Source organism: Manis javanica, chromosome 5, assembly GCF_040802235.1.
Source record: "Manis javanica isolate MJ-LG chromosome 5, MJ_LKY, whole genome shotgun sequence".
Taxonomy (NCBI): domain Eukaryota; kingdom Metazoa; phylum Chordata; class Mammalia; order Pholidota; family Manidae; genus Manis; species Manis javanica.
This window is the reverse complement of record NC_133160.1, coordinates 146612838-146635664: the sequence shown is the minus strand read 5'-3', so window position 1 is coordinate 146635664 and position 22827 is coordinate 146612838.

Genomic DNA, 22827 nt, shown 5'->3' with positions numbered 1-22827 from the left:
TGAATATTTTAACAACTGAATTGTTAAATTATGTCCAGTGCTGTGACCATCATTGCTGGCCAACTGGAGGAATATCCACTTCTGAAAATCCATTTTACCATCTTTTGGGGACTCCTTCTGGTTATGCAGACACAATTCTCCAATGACTATCTTTGTTTCAGAACATTTTTTCTAGAATGCTTATATAGAAAAACAGCCTTTGAGTATAGAGATAGTGTCTCTGGAGCAAAGGGAAGGTTCACTTACTGTCAAGTGTATTAAAGAAAATTTCTTACTCTGGCTGAGCTTAGGCACTCCATTATAAGTTTTACGTACACTGAGTTTGGGATTCCTTTCCTGAACCACAGGTAAAACATACAATCTGGCATTCAGTGTATTGCCTTGTTAGAACTGAGCTTGGGGAATGAACACAAATGTCAGCCTGGCTACTACTATTTCTCTAAATAGTAAACTGCCCTTTGTGTCTGTCCTAGTAGTCTTGCATCTTCTGCCCTCATCATGAAACACTGACAACTAAATTGTTGGTTTGCAGGTGGGGTAAAAATTGCACAACCTTCACAGTTCTTAAACCTGGAAACTACTGTTATTCAGGTTCCAAGGACAACAGACTCTGAGATAGAGAGATGCATGTGGGGATTTTACAGGGAAATAAAATTTGGAAAAATCCTCTCAAGATCAGCACTTGAGGCAGAAGGGGAGGAAGTAGCATTGGTTGTAGAAGCTGAATGTAGAGCAGTCACAAGGTCTTAGCCAGCCCCTGTGATCTTTGCAGCTAGAATACTTTTCCCAGTTGGAGAAAAGGGTCCAGGCCTTCACACTCATGTACTGACTTCTCATTGGATACAGGTGGCTCCAAGAGGGTGTTACAACCTTAGGTAACATGGTTCTCTTCAGCTCATAGTAATATGCTTTCCAGAGAAAGCAGATAGCTGACTTGGTAGAGGAATGCCTTTCCACAGGACATGCTGGATGGTATAGTGTAGCCCCTAACATAAGGGAAAATATAGGAAAAAAATGTAAATTGCTCCATGTCATGAACCTTGACATTAGGCTTCTTAATTCTTCAACCCATAAATCTTTCTATGCTGAATTTTCTGAAGTTTTGTTACCTACAATCCATATACCTAATACAGCTGCTTAAAATTCTCCCATGTCATCTTACTTTAAATCTTAACTACTTTGAATTTTATTTTAAATCTCAACTCTTTACCATTGTATTTAACATCTTATATGGATTACTACCTAGGACACATGTATCCTATCTCTAACATATTCACCACACTCTTGCTACTCCTACATATGCTTTAGATTTCAGATTAATGCCACTTTCTTAGAGATAGTAACTAAGGCGGCCCTTCCTGATTTTTTCAAACAATAAAAACTCTCCTTTAGCATTATAACAATTTATAATTTTAGATCTATTTGATTTCCTATTTATTTTTTGAATTTCCTGGTAGACTTTGAATTTCAAGATGACAAACCAAACCGATTTCATATATTCCTGTTGTGATAATTATGAGTGCTGTTACCCAAATATCCTAGGTCTCTGCCTTTTAGGCCCATAGTGATATTGCATTTCATAGTCTCTTTGGGTCGTTGTGACCATGTGATTAACTACAATCAATACTCTGTGAGCAGAAGTTATGTCACTTCTGTGACCAGACACATAATTGCCAGAGTGGGACTCCACGGAGCACTTTCCCTGTAGAACCGCACTGGGCACTGTTTGAGATGCAGGCCACTCCATCACCCCGATTTCCTGTAATACTATGTTGAGTTGGCCCCCTCTGGCTATTTTTGATGGACATGCAGTTGGAATAAGCAATAAACTAATGTTGTTTTACACTACTGAGATTGGTTGTTTGATAACAGAGCGTAACCGAGATTATTCTGGATGATGTACTGCCTGATACCACACTAAGCCCAGAGCTTCACATATAGTGTAAACTTCTTTTTTAAGGAAAGAAAGAATAATGCTGTTTATTGAGCAGTTCGTGGTTTCCTTGATCTGCAGCTCATTTCTTAAATAAGAAATTTCTCACCATTTGTCTAAACATGCTTACTGCAAAGCCAAAGAACACCCAAAAAAATGTAATAAAAACAGTGTTTGTTAATCAAAGAGCTCATCTTCTGTGACGAAGGAAGAACAGGGTTAGAATCCAGAGCTTCTTCATTGGTTAAGACATTCGTGGATTAGGAAAGAACAAAAGGTTTCAAGCATTTCAGAGGGTGTTATATGTAATAAAACCTGTATGTTTTTCTGCAGGCAGAGATAATCTATTTGATTCAGGCTTCAAATGATAAAAATTCACTGAAGAAATATGAGTTGGTTAGAGAAGAGATCATACTAACACTGTACCAAGAACTAAGATTCAGTTGCTTTATTGTAATTCAGATATCCAGATTATTTCAAGAAAACTGTATCCATCTTGAGCCAATTGTGCTTCTTATTCCTGCCACCTGGCAGGTTTGTAAGGTTCACGTACCCCTGTGCCTCAGCTTCAGAAATCCTGGCAGTGCTGTAATTCTGCAATTGTGCTGGAGGCTTGCCTCAGTCTCAGCTAAAGGTTCTTTGTTACCCTGCTTACCTGTCTCCACTCCTTTTCTCCTCAGGGTCAAATTGGCTTCCAGCATTTGTGAACTTCCCTTCTGGTAAGTCAGAGCAATTTTTTTTCCCATCAATGACATTTTCAAATAGCTATCACATCTGATTTCTTTGGAAAGATCTATGTGGGTTTCAAATTATTTACTTTGTTCAGTTGAATTACAAAGCATTCATACTATTTAAATATTATTACTGAATACGTATTGTTTCAGTCAGTTGCTTTTGGCATCTTTTAAATATCATGGAAATAGACATTTCTAAGACCACTCAGAATTATGAGTCTTTTTTCATGTTTCTACACTATTTCTCCTTAATTCACTCATTCTTTCTTTATTTTTCTTGCTTGCTTTCTTTTTTTCTTTTTTCTTTCTCTTTCCTCCTTTCTTTTTCTTTCTCTCTCTCTTCCCTTCTCTCTCTTGATCTTTTTCACTTTTCTTTCCCTTCTTCCTTTCTTTTTGTCTGTCATTCTGCCTTTCTTTCTCCCTCCCACTCCCTCTTCCTTTCTCTCCTCCTTCCTCCTTTCCTTCCCCCTTCCCTCCACCTCTTCCTCTCCCTCCCTTTCTCTCTCTCTCTCTCTCTTTTGTTTTTCACCATACATCTAAGCCCAAATCAATCTTCCTGTGATGGTGCAGGACTGACTGTGATGATGACACCGGGTTCTTGTTCGTGGAATCAAAGACTGAACTTTGCAAATGCTCAAGGTGAGCAAGCAGGAGACAAGGGTTTTATTCACTGAAAGTAAAGTGATGGCAGGGTTCTTGTTTGCGGAGTCAAAGAATAAACTTAGCAAACACCCAAGGTAGGAGAGCCTCTCGGGACAGGCTTTTATTTAGAAATAAAGTGAGAGAAAGAGCTGAGGGGACAAGAGAGCCTGGGGTAGTGCATTGCCTAGGGGATTTACAGGCAGTTGAGGATTTTTGAGAATTGAGGGCTTAAGGTGTAATGTACCACCTGCCCTGCCCTCAAGGTGGGCTGGGCTGTTGTCTGTTTGCTAGGGCTGTTTACAGTGAAGTCACCGGTTATGCTGAGATACCCTTGTAGAACACTCAAACATTCCACGCCTAGTTGCTCCTGGTCTTTCGACCATTAACTGATCTCACTGAAGATGTCTATATTCCTAGCCTAGTATCTTTACCCTAGAGAATTAGTGTGACCTTGACTTTGCACAATGCTGAACACAGAGTTTCGATAGGTGAAAGGAAAGGAGTGACACATAGCAGCAATTCACCGGAGAGTTCCACTTTATTAGGGAAAGGTGCTGGGTTATATAGGAAGGGGCATGAATTGATTGAGGTGTCACTTCTTCGGGGCTGTTGGCTGTTGGCTAGGTGCTGGGATTGGGAGGGGGGCGAGAGGTGATTGGGCTTCAGGTGGCGCCGGCGGGAACTGAGGACCCCGAAGAGAAGCCAGAAGTTTGCCATCTTACTGGTGGGGCCCCTTCATTCTCCCCTTTCTCCTCTATGGGGTTGTGGACATTGCTTTCTCTCTGGCTACTTCCTGCTGAACAGGGGCGGAGAAGGGAGTGAGGGCTTGAGGATTGGGAGGAAAGGGTTGATAGAAATCGCCACAGTAAGGATGAGCAGATGTGGACTTCTACAGGTTTGGAAATCAATGAAGGTTCCCTGTAACCATAGGTTGAGGACCTGTTGATTCCAATGGTGCCAAGAGGCCATGGGTGTCAGGAGCCAGGCATCTGTAGCTATTGTTTCCAGGAACAGTTTCCAGTGGAGAGAGAGGTCCATCTCAGTGTGTGGTGAGGAGGTCACGTGAGGGTGAGGGATCTTCTGTGGCCAGAAGCTGGTAGTTCCTGAGTAAAAGCTGGTTGAAAGCTTGATTAGAGATTTTTCTGACTTGGGATTTGATGAACTTTATTATACAGGGTAAGAAGAGACAGGCGAGAAGAATGATTATTATGGGGCCTGCAATGGGCCAGAGCCAGGTAAGGAGGGGGTTTGTTAGTATTGAAGAGAATGGGTTGGAATTGGAAGCAGAGTGGAGGCTGGAGGCAAGGTCGGTGAGTTTGGTAATGTCAGTTTCTACAATGCCGGATTCGTTGATGTAATAGCAGCACTCTTCCCAGAGGAAGACGCAGGTGCCACCCTTCTCAGCTGTAAGCAGATCTAGGGCCCGCCGGTTTTGAAGGGTGACTTTAGCTAGCGAAGTGACCTGTCTTTGGAGAGAGGCCAGGGAATCGGCAGTGGATGTCAGGGCTCCCTCAAGTTTGGCATTGAGATCTCTAACTGCCTATAGAGAGTGACCCAAGGCTTCTCCGGAAAACCCTGCCCCAATGGCTGAGGTGATCAAAGAGCTACTGACCATGATGGGAAGGAAAGCAGCTCTTTCTGTGTGCGAGGGCAAAGGAGGTTGGAGCTCAAGAAATTCTGCCATGCTGAAAGTGTTAACTGTGGGATTAGGGTGATGAGAATGCAGGGTGTATCGGAGTTGAGAGGCAGTGAGTTGAAAAGACTGCCATTACACCAAAAGAAGTGTCCCGGTTGCGCAAAAGTCTTAGAGCCAGAGGTAGGGGTGTAGATAGAGAGGCAGTGAAGTGCACTGGAGGGGGTGGAGTTGGGCCTACACAGTGGTGGATGGTGAGATTATCTGCGTATTCTGGTTCCCATAGGGGTATGTCTGCCAGGGGGCAGAGGGGTTGTCTTTCTGCATGGAAGGAGTAAATGGAAATATTAAGGGGCAAGGTGGCCAGCAGTGGGTGCTGTAGTGATGCATACAAGAAACAATTGGCGGTGTTAAGGGTGTCGTTGAGAAAGATGGTGGTGTCCTGAATGAGCTGTAATGAAGAGTAGGAGAAATGGGAAGAGGGGTGGGGATAAGAAGATGAAGAGGCGCTATCAAGAGTTTGGATAATGACTTTTTCGGAATGTCTGCTATCTGATGCAACTTGAGAGATCTGGGAATGAGAGGGAACATACTTTTGAGAGATATGAAGGGTGCCGTGGGGGGTAGAGGACCCCCCCATAGTAAACTGAGGCTGTGACTCTGGCAGCTCATCAAGAGTCCCAGGGATCTGGGATTGATAAGGAGAATGAGCCATTGGGATATTTCATGAAACGGTTGGAGGAGTAATACTGTGGGTACTGGAAGTTACCTATGTAGTGAATGGTGCAAGACTAGTAGGGACATCTCCTGTAGGTATCTGGCCATCGCCTGCAATAGGCTTGTTTTTGGTCATAGAGGAAGCAGAGGTAGGGAGAATAAGGGTAGCTGCTAGTGAACACTTCGGTGGAGGGAGGAAAGTGGAGGTATAAAGGCTCAGAGCAGCTTTTCAGAGGGCAGTCTGGTGTGGCAATGAGGGCAGTAACTTTTGTTTGATGCTGTGTGTAAGTCTCTCTGACTATGAATCGCCATACAAAGGAGGCTGGGGTGGCGAGGAAGACAATAAGAATGAGGAAAAAAGCAAGAGAGCAGTAAAGGAGGAAAAAGTCATGATTCAGGTATGGATGGCAAAGGGGGTGAATGGGATTTTGGAGGAAAGAGGACAGTAAGGTCAGGAGTCTGGAGGGAGGGAGAGTCTGTAAACTTCTGTAGGTTAAGAGATCTTTTAGGTGATGTGGGGACAGAATGGCAAGGAGCGCCCTGAATGTCAGTTTATGAGCTTCTTTCTGCAAGAGCTGTCTAGCAGCTAATGCTCGTAGGCAGGGGGCCCATCCCTGAACTGTGGGGTCTAATTGCTTGGAGAGATAAGCTACTGGGGCAAAGGATGGGCCATAATATTGGCTTAGGACTCCTAGAGCTTGACTGGACCTCTCATGAATGTATAATGAGAAGGGCTTCAACAAATCAGGAAGATGGAGAGCTGGGGCTTCTACAAGGGCTTGACGGAGCTTAATGAAGGAGTGTTGGGGTGAGGAGGATAATGGTTTTTTAGGGGGGCTCTCGCTGAGGTTGTATAGGGGTCTTACCTACAGGGAGCAGGGAGAAGTTAGGGATCTATGCTCTAAAATATCTAGCTAGGCTTAGAAAGGAAAGGATTTCTGTCTTGGTTTTGGGAATGGCCAGGTCAGAGAGGAGCTATTTTCTGTCTAAGGTAATGGACTTTCTTTGTTGAGATAGAAGGAATCTGAGGTAAGTGACAGAAGGGGAAGAGATTTGAGCTTTGACGGGGGATACTCGGTAACTTCTGTAAGGTAGAAGGTTAAGTAGGGAGGCAGTGTCAAGTTGAGACTGTTCCCACGAGAGACTGCAGAGTAGAAGATTGTCTATGTATTATAAGGTGGACTTGGAGTGATCATGATGAAACTGTTTGAGGTCCTGAGCTAGGACCTGTCTAAAAATATGGGGACTATCTCGGAAGCTTTGTGACAAAACTGTCTAAGTGAGTTGTTTAGAATGTCTTGTGTATGGGTCTGTCCAGGTGAAGATGAAAAAATCATGGGAGCAGAGGTCTAGATGGATAGAAAAATGGGTCTTTGAGATCTAGGACTGAGAAGTGGGATGCTGAGGCAGGGATCTGCGATAAAAGGCTGTATGGATTTGGAACTAAGGGATGGATAGGGACAACGGCCATGTTGATGAGGTGAAGGTCTTGGACAAGGCGGAAAGATCCGTTGTGTTTTTTTTAACCTAATATGGGGGTATTAAGTGGGGAGTGAGTGGGTCTGAGGTAATTTTTGTTTAAGAGATCTTGAATGATGGGTTGGAGGCCTATGAGGGCTGAAGTGGTTAGGGGGTATTGGGCCTGACAGATATACTGAGAGGGATCATGTAATTTGATAGAGGCAGGGGGACATAGGACCACGGAGGGGCTTGTAATGTCCCAAACTTTGGGATTTACAGGGTGTATGAGGGCGGAACTGGAGCTTTCATTGGGTAGAGGGGGGTTGTTGGCTATGAGGGCCATCAGAAAGGGAGTACTGGGGGCTGTGGGAGTGGATATAGTTATGGAAACGTGGAGGAGGGAAAGGTTGTCTCGTCCTAGTAAAGGGATGGGACACTGGGGCATAACTAGGAAGGAGTGGGAGAACGGTATGGGACTGTCTAGGATTGTGCATAAAGGGGGGGGGGTTTAATGGGAAAATCTGTTTACCTCCTACCCTGACTATAGGAGTAATGGCTGGCGTGGTAGGGCCCCGGTATTCTCGCAAGACTGAGAAGGTGGCTCCTGTATCTAGGAGGAAGGAGATGGGGCGACCGTCTACTGTTAAAGTAACCCTGGGCTCTTGTTTGGTGATGGAAATGGTCGGGCGAGAGGCCCCCGGGCCCCGTCAATCTTCTTCTGCCAGCTCCCCTACGGCGGGCTTAGGATGGGGGTTGTTCGTCCAGCCTCCCCTTCGGGTGGTTGGGCAATCAGACCCCCAGTGGCCCTTTTTGTGGCATCTGGGGCATGGGGTGGTAGGAGATCTGGGGGAGGGGCACACCCTTGACCAATGTCCTTCTTTTCTGCACTTGAAACAAGCTCCTGGGGGGGGGCTTGTTTGTGGAGGGGTGTCCAGGTTGTGGTTTTATCAGCTGGGCCAACATCTGGAAATTGGCCTGATCAGCCTTTTGTTTACCGCGTTCTTTCTTCTCCTCCTGGTTATGGAAGACTTTAAAGGCTACTGTTAGGATCTCAGTCTGTGGGGTAGCGGGGCCCTGTTCTAACTTTTTGAGTTTAGCTTTAATGTTGGGGTAGCCTTGAGCTAGGAAGTATGTCATAAGGACATGTCTTCCTTTAGGTGTTTCTGGGTCCAGGCTGGTATGCTGTAATAGGGCTTGAGTGAGTCTGTCTAAGAACTTGGAGGGGGTTTCATCTCTCTTTTGAATTATGTCTTGGAGTTTTTGAAAATTGACTACTTTACCAGCTGCCTTTTTCCGACCTGCTATTAAGCAGGAGGCAAAAATATCTCACGAGCGGAGACCTATGGCGGTGTTATAATTCTAGTGTGGGTCTCATTCGGGGACAGCAGTGGGGCTAGGGGGATAGGTGGGGTCAGTCCTGTGGGTTTCAGTAGCCTGCGTTTGGGCGAAGTCTCAAACTTGTCTACGCTCTTCAGGGAGGAGAGTATTGGCCAGGAGCATGAAAATGTCATGATGTGTGAGGCTGTAAGACTGGAGGGTCCATTGAAACTCCCTGATGCATGTCATGGGATCAGTGGAAAAGGAACTTAGGCGTTTCTCTAGTTGGGCTAAATCTCTTAAGGAGAAAGGGATGTGAACGCATACGATGCCTTTGGATCCTGCTACTTCCCGGAGGGCAGCGATAATTTTGGGAGGCTCTCGGGACTGAGTCTGAGGGGGACTGAAGGGTTCTGGCTCAGTCTGTGGGGGAGTGACGTGGTCTAGCTGCGCCTATTCAAGCAGGTCCTGAAGTGCGGAAGGGGGGCAAAGAAAATAAAGAAAGAATCAGACCCATGTGTTGCCAGCCTGCAGCCCAGCTGCTTGCCTCTGCTGCTTTAGTTAGGCTTGAACTCATGACTGAGGTTGAGAGTCCCATGCTCTACTAACTGAGCTACTGCAGGGCTCCAGTTAATTGCTTATGAAAGGCGTAAACAGAATGTTCTTTGTTCTCCATTCTTGCCACATTGGCAAGTGGGGGAAGGGCATAGCTAGAAGCAGGGGCGGTGTTTCTACACGTCTTCAAGGTCTCCCTATTTTCAGAGTGAAGAGTCTTGGCTCATCTTCGAGGACAAGATATGTTTTTGTGGACAGATAACTTCCAAGGACTGCACCGGTTGTTCTCTAGCTTGTGCTTTCCCATGCTGCATTCAGACATGGGGGAAGGTGCTTTCCCATTCTCTCTACAAACATGTGAGAAGACAAAGGCAGTCCCTAACAGGGGAGAAATAGGTAATGAGGGCAAAGATGGAGGAGGCCCCCGGGACCTAGTTAAAGGGGGGCTGAAAGGCTCAGGCTTAATTTGCGGGGGACGAAGGCAGAGGAGGTGAGATGGGGGAGGAGATGGTGGGGAAGGAAGGGAGAAGGGCTGTTGTAGGAGAAGAAGGGGAAGGGAGTGAACGGGAGGCTTCTGCGGGGGCAGTGGCTTGCAGGGTAGGAGAACTTGGGAGGGGGCGGGGGAGGAGGAGGCGGAAAGCTTCGATATAGGGAATCCCCTTCCATTTTTTCAGGCGCTGGCAGTAGTTAAAAAGATCGCGAGTGATGTTAGATCAAGAGTTCCCCCTGAGGGCCATTGGTTGTTATTGTCTAGGGGGTATGTTGGCCAATCTTGGGAGCAATATTTACAGAGAAGTTTTGGTTTTATATCAGGCGTCAGGGAGAGGGTAGCCAGATGCTTAAGCATTCAAGAGGTGAACCTTCAGGGAGGGATGAGGAGGCTCCCATGGCTAAAGGACAGAGAAGGAGACAAACAGGGGAAGACGAACGGAGATCCTCGGACTGGAAGCAGACCACAAGGAGACAAAGGGCATCCCCGATGATCCTTGGTGGTCTGCGGAAACTCATATACGAGTCGGAATTTCTTAGGAAGTGTGGGTCATCACCCAGACTTCCCTAAGAAGGCAGAGTGCCGGAGTCACGAGGTACCTAGCGCTAAGTGTTTTCGGCGGACGGAGCAGAAGGAGGAGGGGGGGAAAGGGAGCGTTCTCATCCACAAAGGAGTCACCTCGTTTATGGCTGTTGGAGGGGGGTGCCTGAGGGTCGGCCGCAGCCGTGAAGGCCTGAGGTGGGGATTTATGGTTGTTGGAGGAGGGGCTTGAGGGTCCGCCGCTGCCGTAAAGGCTTGAGGCGGGGATTTATGGCTGTTGGAGGAGGGGACTGAGGGTCCGCCGCAGCCGTGAAGGCCTGAGGCAGGGAGAGTTCCCTCCTCGTCCCCGAGCGTCAGGGCCTTGCCAGACGATCACGGTCAATGGCACTGCGATAGCTTGGAGAAGAGTGGCCCACTCCAGGGGGAAAACTTACCTAAAGGCCAGAGAGGAGTGGTGAGTGTGATGAGCCAGCGCCAGAAAAAGAGGATGAGGGCAAGCTGCTGCTGGTGTCGGGGGGAAGACGGGCCCCAGTTGGGGTGTCCCGTCTCCTGGGTTTCAGCACCAATGAAAGGAAAGGAGCGACACATAGCAGCAATTCACCGGAGAGTTCCGCTTTATTAGGGAAAGGTGCTGGGTTATATAGGAAGGGGCATGAATTGATTGAGATGTCACTTCTGCGGGGCTGGTGGCTGTTGGCTAGGTGCTGGGATTGGGAGGGGGGCGAGAGGTGATTGGGCTTCAGGTGGCGCCGGCGGGAACTGAGGACCCTGAAGAGAAGCCGGAAGTTTGCCATCTTACTGGTGGGGGTCCTTCAATAGGGACTTTACATTGTTACATTGCTTTGACTGTAAATATCTTGCCTTGTTTTTCCGGAGGCCCTCACCCTACTCTAAGCCCATGGTCCCTGTCTCAAAAGTAACGAACTCCCAGTGTAGGCAGGAAGGGGCAAGGCTGCCATTTATGGGCTCAGGTCTAGGGGTTTTATATCTGTTACATCTGCACGGGAGAGAAGCCATCTGTTGTCTATAGGTTCACTCCGTAATGCTAGTTTTGTTTTCACTTATTACATTAAAGATCCTTTTATTTTAAACTGGTATGTCTCTGTGACTGTGGTCAGCAAACTGTTCCATATTACTGGGTTTTGGGTGGACTTTCCCTGTACATTTCAACCATAAGCATCCTATTTTCTTTCACATTCCTGAAGCCTCAGCAAGGTTTTGTCGTTCTCCATGGGCCTGTATCCTACTCTAACTGGGCAGGGGCTGCCCCCTGTCACTTCCTTGTCTCAGTGACAGGATGAGACAAAAGAGCTTGGCTTCAGTTGCGTTTTACTACTTTTTCTTTCTAAAGAAAGCTAAAGCATTCAGATTTACCCCTTTTTAAATGATACAAATTTCTTCATATCCTGACTTTTTTCAAACATTGAATCAGAATTGTGAGGAAGGTGATTTGTTGAGTCAGCACAATCAGACTCAATTATGGTAATGTCCTTGGATGTGCGGATCAAATTCTGTATGACACCCTGATGTCAGTATTATAGAATCTGCTTGGTGATTTAATAGTATCACTTAATATCTACAACCTCTTACATTAAAGTATATTTAAACTACATTATGCTGAAATCCACTAACATATTGGAAAAGGTTTTATCATGAGGATCTTAAAGAACTAGGGAAAAGTTATGATTAAGGGGTGATATGTAAAATTAGATGTACATTCTTATTTGCAGAAAAAGATTTGCTAGGATATAAATACTTTTAATACTTCCATTGAATTTATCATGCTTTAATGAAAATCAATTAATTTTGTGATATCAATGCCACATTTCTAATCTCTCCCTTAATACTCAATTTTAGTGTTCATAATGAATACATTTGTTCAAGACTGGAAAATTATGGGTTAGAGAGAGGTGGTTGAATATAATGGGAAAGATCTGTTGTGCAATTATGATGGAAGACAAGGGTGTCAAAGTTTAAGTAAGACGTCTTTGGGGAAAAAAGTCACTCTGCTTAATTTAACTTACATTATTAATAAATAATCAGCCATATCATTATTTTATTCTCTGTATTGTGACTGTAGGTCAAAGAAGCAAAGTATTCAGTCACAAAGATAAAATATTTGAATTCTCAAAGATTATCAGAGTACTTTCAACAAAAATAAAACACAATTTATTATCTCAAATTCCAAGAAGCATTGTGACAAAAACTGTCAGAAACATCAAATATCCAGGAGATTGGTTATTAAAACTGGCATCTATATAAACTATGATTTTTTTTCTTACCATGAGTTAAATGTATGTGTCTGAAGGGTTTTAGTATTTGTCAGATAGTGTCACAAATTTCACATTAGTTAGTAAACATTTTTCTAATTAATTACAGATTTATATTGTAATAATATTAGCATATTAGTTTTAAAAACTTTTATTAGTCTTTAATTTAAAATGAGGCCAGCTTTTTTTTGTTATAAATCCTAAGCCAGGTTTAATAAGTTCATTTGTCTTTCAATACTTTTTTTCCAATTAGCTAAGTACACTAATATTGTAGCCAAATTAGATGAATACTGTCACTTTCATTTCCAGGTTATTGTTGGTGGACTTTCTTTTTACAAGCTCAGTTGCAATATATAATTTTATTTTCCAGTAGGATTTGGTTATAATTTCTTATTTATCTGAAAATAATAAAGTTCAGCTTTTGCATAGTGTTCTTAGCAATACCCATATGTCTTTTCATAATTTATGTTCCTGAACAGCTATATTTTATCTCCTCTTTTCTGTAAGGTTAGTACTAACCCTTACTAGAAAAGCAGAGTGTAACAACTGCCCAATTCATCTCCTTAGATGGATGAACAATACAAATTTTAAAAAAGCAACACAAACTAACAATATAATGTACCACAATTTGGTTGGGACTATCAGATCATGTCAAGAAAGCCAGGACTCTGAAAATAAATTTATTTTTTTTCTCCTTTCTTCATTTTACTAATTTCTTTTAAGGTAATTTTGCTAATGGTTCTGCACCCTCCTTGGTGCTTAAGCGAGGGAGATAAGAGGCAAATACATCCCACCCCAGTAGAGGAAATGATAATTGTCAGCTGTGACAGAGGCAAGCAGCTGGTCCTCGCCCTGAGGATATCACCCTTTTCGGAAAAAAAAGCCTAAGGCAAAATTTGTTATTAGGAAATACAAACAAAAATAGAAACACCGGAAAACTCACTTTCTTTGCTGCTGTCTTGGGATCAGTCATTCTGAAGTTAATGGCATCTACAAAAATCTCCACCCCAGTAAGCGAACTTGGCCTTGATCTCACGGTTTCCAAGTATATGCAAATACATAGATCTTCGGAAATTTCTAGGAATGAGGGCTGATTTGAATTTATTTTTTTAGTCTCTCTAATCCATATCCCACGGATATGAAATGAAGATGAAAATTAAAGACTAGAAAGGAAAGACTATAACATGAGTTCTTTTGGTATTTCTTTCTCTCTTTTTTTTCCAACAGCTTTTGGTAAATTAAAGCTTCTTCAACTTCCTGTCTGCCAATCTCTGAAGTGGCAGAATTTGAATATACATCAGTTCTTTAAAGCATAAACACAGAGGTATACATTGACCTAAAATAAAAACATCTTGTTTACTTTAAAAAAAGTATCTAAATGTGAATAGGTTAGCATACATCTTCCATCTATTGGAATATTACACAGAAAAACCCATAACTACATAAGGGATGTAGACACGACATTTTTTTACTCTTTTACCTCAGTTTCTTCTTTTTTTTAAAATGGGAGACTTCAGCCAGATGATTCTCTCAAGTATCTTCTTAAGATATGAAATCATTTGAGCAAATCTTCTAGTCTAAGAAGAACTGAAATAATAATCTCTCATACTTGAATTTATTGTCTTGTTTTATGCACGCATTGACTTATCTCTGATTCCACTGTACACATCTTGTTACTTGTAATAGTATCCAAAATATAGTAACTATTTACTATGTTCCAATCATTTTTCTGAATACATTACCTGGTTTATTTTGTAACTGTTGCAACAGCTCTATGAGGCAGATGTTATTAAGGCCATTTTACAGATAAAGAGGGAGTTCAGTTGGCTCAAGGTCACACAGTTGGTAAATTGTAAAAGAGATAAATAATACGCTGACCATATAACACATGCCATTAGCACTCATCGTTCTACCTCCTGTCGAGGCTGACTAAACCAGTGAAAGCACCAAGCTGTCCTTCCTGCCCGATGCCATCATGAAAATCCATTCCTTTAGAGATTCTGTCTCTAAAAGGTAAGGGTAAGCAACAAAGTAAAACATGAGGGTGGAAGAGTAAGAGGAAAAGAGAAATATACAATTTTGTCACACTACATACAAAAAATGAAATTCTGAGAATAGAGTGTGAATAACAATGCCCAGTGATACAGTATTTAAATAGGACACAAGATTCCAAAGTTCTGCTAATTAGAATTCATCGTGGCTTTGGAGTAAGAGAGTTCACTAGTGTAACTGAGAAGGAAGGAGACACAGGTTAGATGATTAGCAAATACAAGGAGGAAGAACAGAGGGGAAAATCCTATGTTTATTTGAGACACACAGAGAAGGGAAGAAGTAACAGTGCATCAGGGCTGACTGTCAAGCATTTGGTTTGGTTGTTCTTAAAATGGTGGTAATCTACAAGAAAAGAACTAACCTGAAAGAAAATTTTGACAGAGATCTTTGAAAAAGTATAAAGACAAGTTATTTGGAGGAATAAAAAACAATAACAGTTCTCTGTTAGAGTCAGCATAAAGGGAGACAAAAAGAAAAGAGTATGAGAGAGCATGAGGAGAGCAGGTCACACCCAGACGCCTCTGCTGGGGAAAGCAGACGGTCCGCTGCCAAGGAGGGGCCTCAGATGTGGCGGGGGAACGGGGTTAGTTTGTGCATCTCATTTTCTAGTTCAGGTACAGAAGAAATGTGTTCCTCGGACCTTTTCCTTCAGATCTTATGTATTCAAATTTCCACCTTTGTTAGAACCGTTGTTAGGAAACAAAATACTTGAGGATAAATTTATAAGACAATATGTATTGAAATGTCATGTAAGTACGAAAATCAGGGAGCAGAGCAGGGACAAACCTGGCAGCAGGGTATTGAAAAAGTGAGGGAAAAAAAGACATATCCTCAAAATAACACTCAAGAACTTCAGAGAGGGATAGAATAGATTGAAGTAATCAATAATCACTTAACACCAACTGATAGAGCAGTTCTAAAAAAAATCTGTGGGAAATAGTGATATAAAGAGAGAAAAGATTAACTTAACACCTGTTCATCAAAAAGCTACAATATAGAAGCTACTTTGATGGAATCTTGGAAGTTACAAAAGTGAATAAAACAATGACAGACTGCAATTTGTATCCCTTTATTCATTCATATTGTACACTGGAACAAATCAACAGTATTGATAATACTGTTAAATACAGATTTTAATATAAAAGAGATTTCTTTTCAACTTAAGTCATAGAGAAAGAGGCTACTTAAACTTTGAAATAATTGAAGAATGTGTTATAGAGCATATGTTACCAAAATGAGCACAATATGAAGGCCCATGGAAGCACAGTAGAGTATAATTTGAAAGTTGCTTTTCAGTCCATTTCCTAGAAGATGTGAACTTGGACCTTGAAGAGGTAGAATGTGGATAGAGATGGAGTAGAATATTCTATTGGAGGAAATGTCATAAAGAGATACAGGAAATTATTAGACTCTAGAGTTGATTGTATACAGTTTAATTATGCTGGAGGACCAGGGTGTGAGAAGGTAATTTGTTGCCACCTTCTTAAGGAGTTCAGACATTTTTAGAGTATGAGTTTTAACGGATTTTTGAGCAAAGTGTGATGGCATGAGAAGTTTTCCAAGTGTTATCTGCTATTGAGTATCTTCTCTGATCTACCCATCTCCCAAAGTAAAGCTAAGATAAATGATCACTTTAGCTGTATATGCTTTATAGCTATAATAATATTTATCCATGATAATATAATTACCTGTTTTCTTATGGGATTCTACCACTGACCTTTAAACTGCTCAAAGGTAAACACAAAATTTTACATATCTCTGAGTTCCATGTACCCAGTGCAATGCTTAGAATATTTCAGAATTCAATGTGTTCTATAGATAAATACTGATTTATCTATATGTAGGATGGATATAACATCCAAGAGAGTTGTGCAACAATGTGATGGGAAGAAAAATATTGTCTCTAGGATGGTTGCTTCTATGTCTGCCCAGTTTAGATGACGCCTCTAGGGGTCAAATTCAGGGTTTTTTTGTCCTCCTCCTATAACCAGGCAAGAAAAAACTACATATGTTGTTCTATCTCTCTACAGTTTTACTTGGAATTTGAAGCTAACATCATATTTCATTATCACTCTCTGGATGTTCATCCCACTTTTATATGGCTGCGATGACTGTGTCAGGGGTAGCCATTCCTTATGATCAATATGGCCTTTGTATGTCCCTCAACCTGATGAATTCTACACCATCTTCTTTTCGCCTCTAGGTACCTGGCCTCCCTCTCACTTCAGTCCTTAAAGTGTCCAGATGGCCTCACCACAGAGGTCCCATTCCTTCCTTTTCTTAGAGCATTTACTTTAGAAAACTTAGAGCATTTACTTAATCATAAATTATTTCTCTGCCCTTTTGAAATGTAAAAATTTTAAAAGGTATTTGCTAGTTTTACAGCCCAGAACTGTCGGTCTCTGGGAACTGAGAAGCATTCTTTGAAATCCAATCCCCAGGGAAGATAGTGCCCTTCCCTCCCAGTCTGTGAGGGGAGAGGAGCCTCACTTCAGTGCAGCTTTGTGCCCTGCAAAACTATTTCCTGTCACAAAGATGGGAGAGGTTTTACTTTCCCTTTGGGTGACATCATTTAGCAAACACAGATGGCCTGTGATTCCTGCAACCCCAGGTCTTAAAAGTTCTCCTAACTTTGTTTCAGTAGAGCAGAGCTCACACAGTGCTCTGGGTGTCTCTTTCCTATTGCAATAGCTTTGCATAAAGTCTTCCTTCCCTGTTTAACCTGGTCTGCTGCAATTTTGTGTCACTACTCTCAAAACTACATGAGGTAGGTGGCCCAAACTAAATATATTGAAGCTTTGGGACCAATCCTTTCACATCTCCCTTGATTTCTCATTTTCACTGTCATCCTTTCACACCTCTCCTTATCTTGAATTAGTAAAATGCCATATTATCTCTGAGACTGGATTGGAAGTAGGAAAGTTAAACCCTTCTGCTGAAACTTTGCCTCTAGTCCATTTGAACATTACCCTTCAAGAAGAATGGGCTCCCTCATGTCCAACCACCATCACAAATCTCTACATGTGTTTTTATTCATAGCCTTGAGAACAATAAAATATTATCTTTCATTGCTTTGCCTTGTTCCTCACTGGAATTTCTGCAAGTAGCTCAGGAAAAAAAGTCAGATGTTAGAGGTAAGAGACTAGGTAATCTTAATCCTTGACCTATTACATGTCACTTAGCAACTATAATAAAATCTTAAATCCTTTATAATTCAATAATTAATTGACATAGTCTGTTTTGGGATTATGGCAGTGGAATGAAAATTCAAAAGATATTTTAGACAAAACTGAAATGGATAAGAGGAATGATGAGCAAAACATTTTGGTTGGAGCAATTACTGTGAAAAGTAGCAGCCGAAGTGAAGTGGGAGAAAGCTCAGAAGGAAAAGATAAGAGTAGATTTAGAGGAGTTGAAAGGAGTGAAGGCAAAATTCCTTGGGTACCACCACAGGTAAGGATTTCCCAGACAGTTTTAGAGAGTGAATTTAGTGTACTTATTCTCCAATGTGTTTTACTTAGAGTCTATTACCAGTGAAATATAAAGGTAAAAAAATGGTATCATACATTCTTAATGATGGTGTAATTCTACTCAACCTCCAAAAATCTCCTAATTTTTATAAATCTTATGAGTCTATGGTGTTTCTAATCTAAAAAAAAACACAATGGGAATTTGTGCCAAAGAACAATTCTTACGAGGAATGGAGTAGCTTTCTGAAATGCAATTTCTAGAGGAGATGGGAGACAAATGTCCCTTCCTCCTCCTGCCCCGTTCTTAAGAAACTCAAGAGGCTTTCAGAACTTTCGCAGCAGATTTCTGAGAGATGGCTAGGATTTTTGTAGGGTTGGTAATGGAGGAGTCATAAAAATACTATTCAATGGATGTTAGTGTTATACTAGTCTTACTTTCAGACTTGGGTGGCCTTTTAAATAAAATTCACTTGGTTTTTCTGTTTATTTTAATGAAAAGCATGCAAAACTTATTCTAACAGCTGCCTACTCAGTTTGACAATTATTGTTTTAATTATAGTTCTAAGAATCAAACCTCTAAATATACTGTTAAAAACGAAAATTATCTCATGACTGTTCTCTGAAGCTTTTCTTCAGTGGTATAACAATGTCAGAAAATGTGTGAGGTCTGAGACTTGACTTTGGAAGAATCAGTGATTGTTGCTATCAAAATCAGGTTATGACCCAGGACAGCCACCACCAGAGAACCCTCACATAATAGCATCATAAGACTCTATGCCACAATGATCTGGGAAGGGCAACTAACCATAGGCACTGCTATTTGGTTCAGAGAAGCACCAATTAATTTGTCTGCTCTCTGATCCACTTGAAGAACTCAGCTGGAAACCAAACAAAGCCAGCTTTAAAAAAATCTAACAGTTGAGGTTTTATGTATTCTTTCAAGTAGACTGTATTTTAGACTCCAGAACTAAGGGTCATAACTCTTGTATCTCTCTCTCTTCATGGAATTAGAGTTTATCAAAAGTGTTAAAAATAAAATGATTGTGGAGGCTCTAAGAAGGTTATAAGAAAGGGTGAGAAAAAGTGAAGAAGTAAGACTTTTAGATAAGAGTAAAAGCAACAACAATATTAAAAATGAAAGCTTTCTTATCTAACTTCTTTGCTTCCTACCTCTTAGGAATCCAATTTTTATAAATTTCCGTAAGAACGCTATAAAAATTAATATTCAGAGTTTGAGTAAAGAACTGATGGAATTAAGAATTGATTTATGAATTGCTTGTGAATATCTACAAAAATCCCAGCTACCTCTCCGTTTTCTAAATCCCTATTGACTATAATACCATATTCATGACCTTTCTCATGCTGTTAGAAACATGCATACACTTTATCACACATTGACAGTTACATCAAAGACTATTTCCCAGGAGTTAAATTACTTCCCTTATTTCAGATACAATTTTGTGGTTCTTCCAAAGCTCACGTTATCATCTTTTTTAAGTCTGAGTGTCTCCAGAACTCTCCCTCAACAAGAATTTTCTAGCAATGCCAATGTTCATATTTTTATCGTTCTTTATTCTTGTTTGAGTGCTGGAAAAAGAAGGGCACTTGATGGAGGTTGGAGGTTTGCATGTAGAAATTTTATTTAGAAACACCTCTAGAGTCACTGTGTGGAGGGAAGCATAAGGACTTGCCCTGGGTAGAGAAAGATGTCATGCGAGGTACAAATGCAGCGATGCCTTAAGGGACAGCATGGGATCTGTGGAGTTAGAATGCCACTTTAGAGTTGGGGACAACGTGGTCAAGCTTGTATACTGATCCAGGAATAGGTTTACCTTTGGGCAAACTGACTGCCTTTGGCTAAAACAATCTCTGAAGGAGGAGGCGGTTGCATGCTGACTACCAAGATTAATTCTGGCATCTACATAGGAGTCTTTCACTGAAGCATGATATGACAGCAATAGGCAGTATCCACACAAACTATATGTATAGAACATCCAAAAGAATCATTTAAAATATTACTAGAAGAAACATGAATTTAGTTGAGTCAAGGGATACAAGGTCTATGCACAATAATCAAATGTATTACTATATACTAGCAATGGACAATCAGAAACTAAGATTTAAAATATAATTTACAGTACCATCCAAATTAGAAAATGCTAGGGTATTGGTATAGCAAAGTATGGCTAAGGTGTCTGCATTGAAACTATGCACATTTTTGGGAGGAATTAAATAACTACTAATAAACGGAGACATATATTATGTGCATCGATTGAAAGACTCAATATTAAGTTGTCAATCCTCCCTAAGTGATCTCTGAATTTAGTGCAATTCCAATCAAAATCCCAGAAGACTTTATTTGGTAGAATTTGACAAATGATTCAGAAATTTATATAGCAATGGAAACAATATAAAACAGTCAAAACAATTCCTAAAAATAAAAACATTTTAAAGACTTACTTTGCCTGATTTAAAGACTTAGCTTAAAGCTATAGGAATCAAGAGAACCTAGTGTTGGCATAAGAAGAGACATATAGATAATTAGAATAAAATACACAGACCCATATGTATATGGTAGTTGAGTTCTGACAGAACTGTCAATATACTAAAATGGGAAAATGGTAGTTGCTTCTATAAATGGTGCTGAAATGATTAGTTATATGTATAGAGAAAACTGAACCTCAACCTTGATTTCACAAAATTGAAACAAATGAATTTGAGTCCAAAACACAAGCCCTAGAACTACAAAATTTCTAGATGAACATGTGAAAGGAAATCTTTTTAGCCTTGACTTTGGGAAATATTTCTTAGGACATACAAAACAAAAGCCTAAATTAAAACCTTGATAAATTGGACTTCAACACAATTATAAACTACTGAGCAGTGAAAGACACCATTAAAAAAGTAAATAGAGAAGCTACACACAGGGAAAATTATTTATAACAAAAGTATCTGAAATGGTACTTGCATCCAGAATATGTGATTAACTCTAAACAGTTCAATATATGACAAAATTTTTTAAATATGAAAAAAATTGAATAAATATTTCATAATAGGAGACTTACAGATGTCCAATAAACATATAGAAAAGATGCTTAACAATATGTCATGAGGAAAATACAAATTACAACCACAGTGTAATTTGTAATGGTCCCTGCAACCTACACAGCAAACAGTGAAGTAAATACCCAAACTGAGAGTAAGCATTTAGAACTATTTAGAGCACTTTAACAAAGTAATTTCATGTTTATCTGTTGAATTTAACACTAATAAAATAGAGCTTGTATTCTGTATGGCTTTGCAGGGTGTTTCCACTTAGACATGGTAATTTATTTTTATTGTATTCATAAATGTACCAGTTTCTGAAAGAGTAAAAAAAAAGTGCTAATCATCCTTATTATAGATATTTTGAGAAGGATTGCTTTCTAAGAGTGAAAATCAAAGTGGCCTATAGCAGTATAACAGCAAAACAACCTCCCAGAAATAACCAGGAAGCCAAAGAAATGTAAGCTGTGGATATGGCTTCATCTTTAATGCCCTTCATCCCTCCTTGGATTACCTATGAAGGCACAAACCACAAGCAGTTGCTTTGACTATCATGCTTTCCCCCCATATGTTTTTATACTGTATGCATACCATGAGAGGTGAAAACAATACAGAAAATGTGTATGTCTAATTCCCTGTGAGAGAAAGCTTAGAAACAGAAAATATGATTAACCTTTGCACTGATGCAAATATAGAGACCAAATTTCATGCTGATACTCCAGATGGCCACAACTTTCCAAAGCCTAATATAGTGTTTTTCCATCATAAACTGCTAAATTAGTGCATCAGCTGCTTAGCTTTAAATTAACATACTCTTTTTTATGTGCTGTGGCGATCAGACCTTTAATAACTGAAGAAAGAGCAATGTGAACCAAAATGATTCGTTGATTGTGACGTCGACTTTTTAGTCAGAGAGCTGTGAATTGAGAATCTACAGGCTTTTCTCCAAAGTAAAGCTAAAGCAAGTCAATTTATTGGACTGTAATTTGACTTACTAGATAATTTTTAGTGAAGGGAGAAGCATCAAGTTTAAATACACACACATTGCAGTATGTGATCAATGTTACTCATATATAATTTTTTCCTATTGCATGTAGACTAAAATGGCACAAAATACCAAGGAGATATGGAGAATTATTGTATACACAAATATTTTTATTAAACGGTCAATAACCAGTAGAATAAATTACAAAAGATTATTTGAAATAAATAACTTCATAAGGATTTAGCCTTAAAATGGTCCCTGCAACCTACATTTGTAGTACAGAAGAGTGTAAAAGGTGCTGTATTATTTCTATGTCTAGCAAATATCCCATCACACTTAGAAGATGTGTCTATTAGGGTGTGTTTAAAACTTTACAACTATCATTTAAATTTAAAATTTAAATCTCAAAGAAACTTTCTCAGACCTTGCCTTACTATTAGAATCCATGGGAATTCAGAAAGGAAATCAGTATATAACAGTTTTCTTTGGAAAACCTTTATGATTCTCCCCATAATCCTTCTCTCCCACCAAAATAAGACTCAATGTAGTGGTAAAAGTTTTCTGAAGACACAGACATAGTGGTTAGCTTTAAAATAGAGTTTTGGTTCTTTTTCTAGGCCTGTCTAATTTCCCTATAAAGCAGCAAATGTGGAATCCAGTATTTCTCTCAAGTATTTGATTGACGATATATACTCATAAAGTGGTATAATACTTACATGAAGTTAAAAGTATCTGGAATGAAGTAAACCAGTGTAATCTACATGTATTGGTCCTTGCTGTTTTGCAATGGGAGTTGTGTTTGGTTTTCATAGTGTATGAGTTTTTGAGTAAAATGTCTAGTTTCAAAGCATGACAGTTGATCTTATTTAATTGTTGAATTACTTGTTTCCTTCATAAAGACTCTGCATAACAGAGAAGTTACTGAATTATATCAGTAACTTAAATACCTTTGTTTATAGATAACATTTCACTCTGTGGGATAT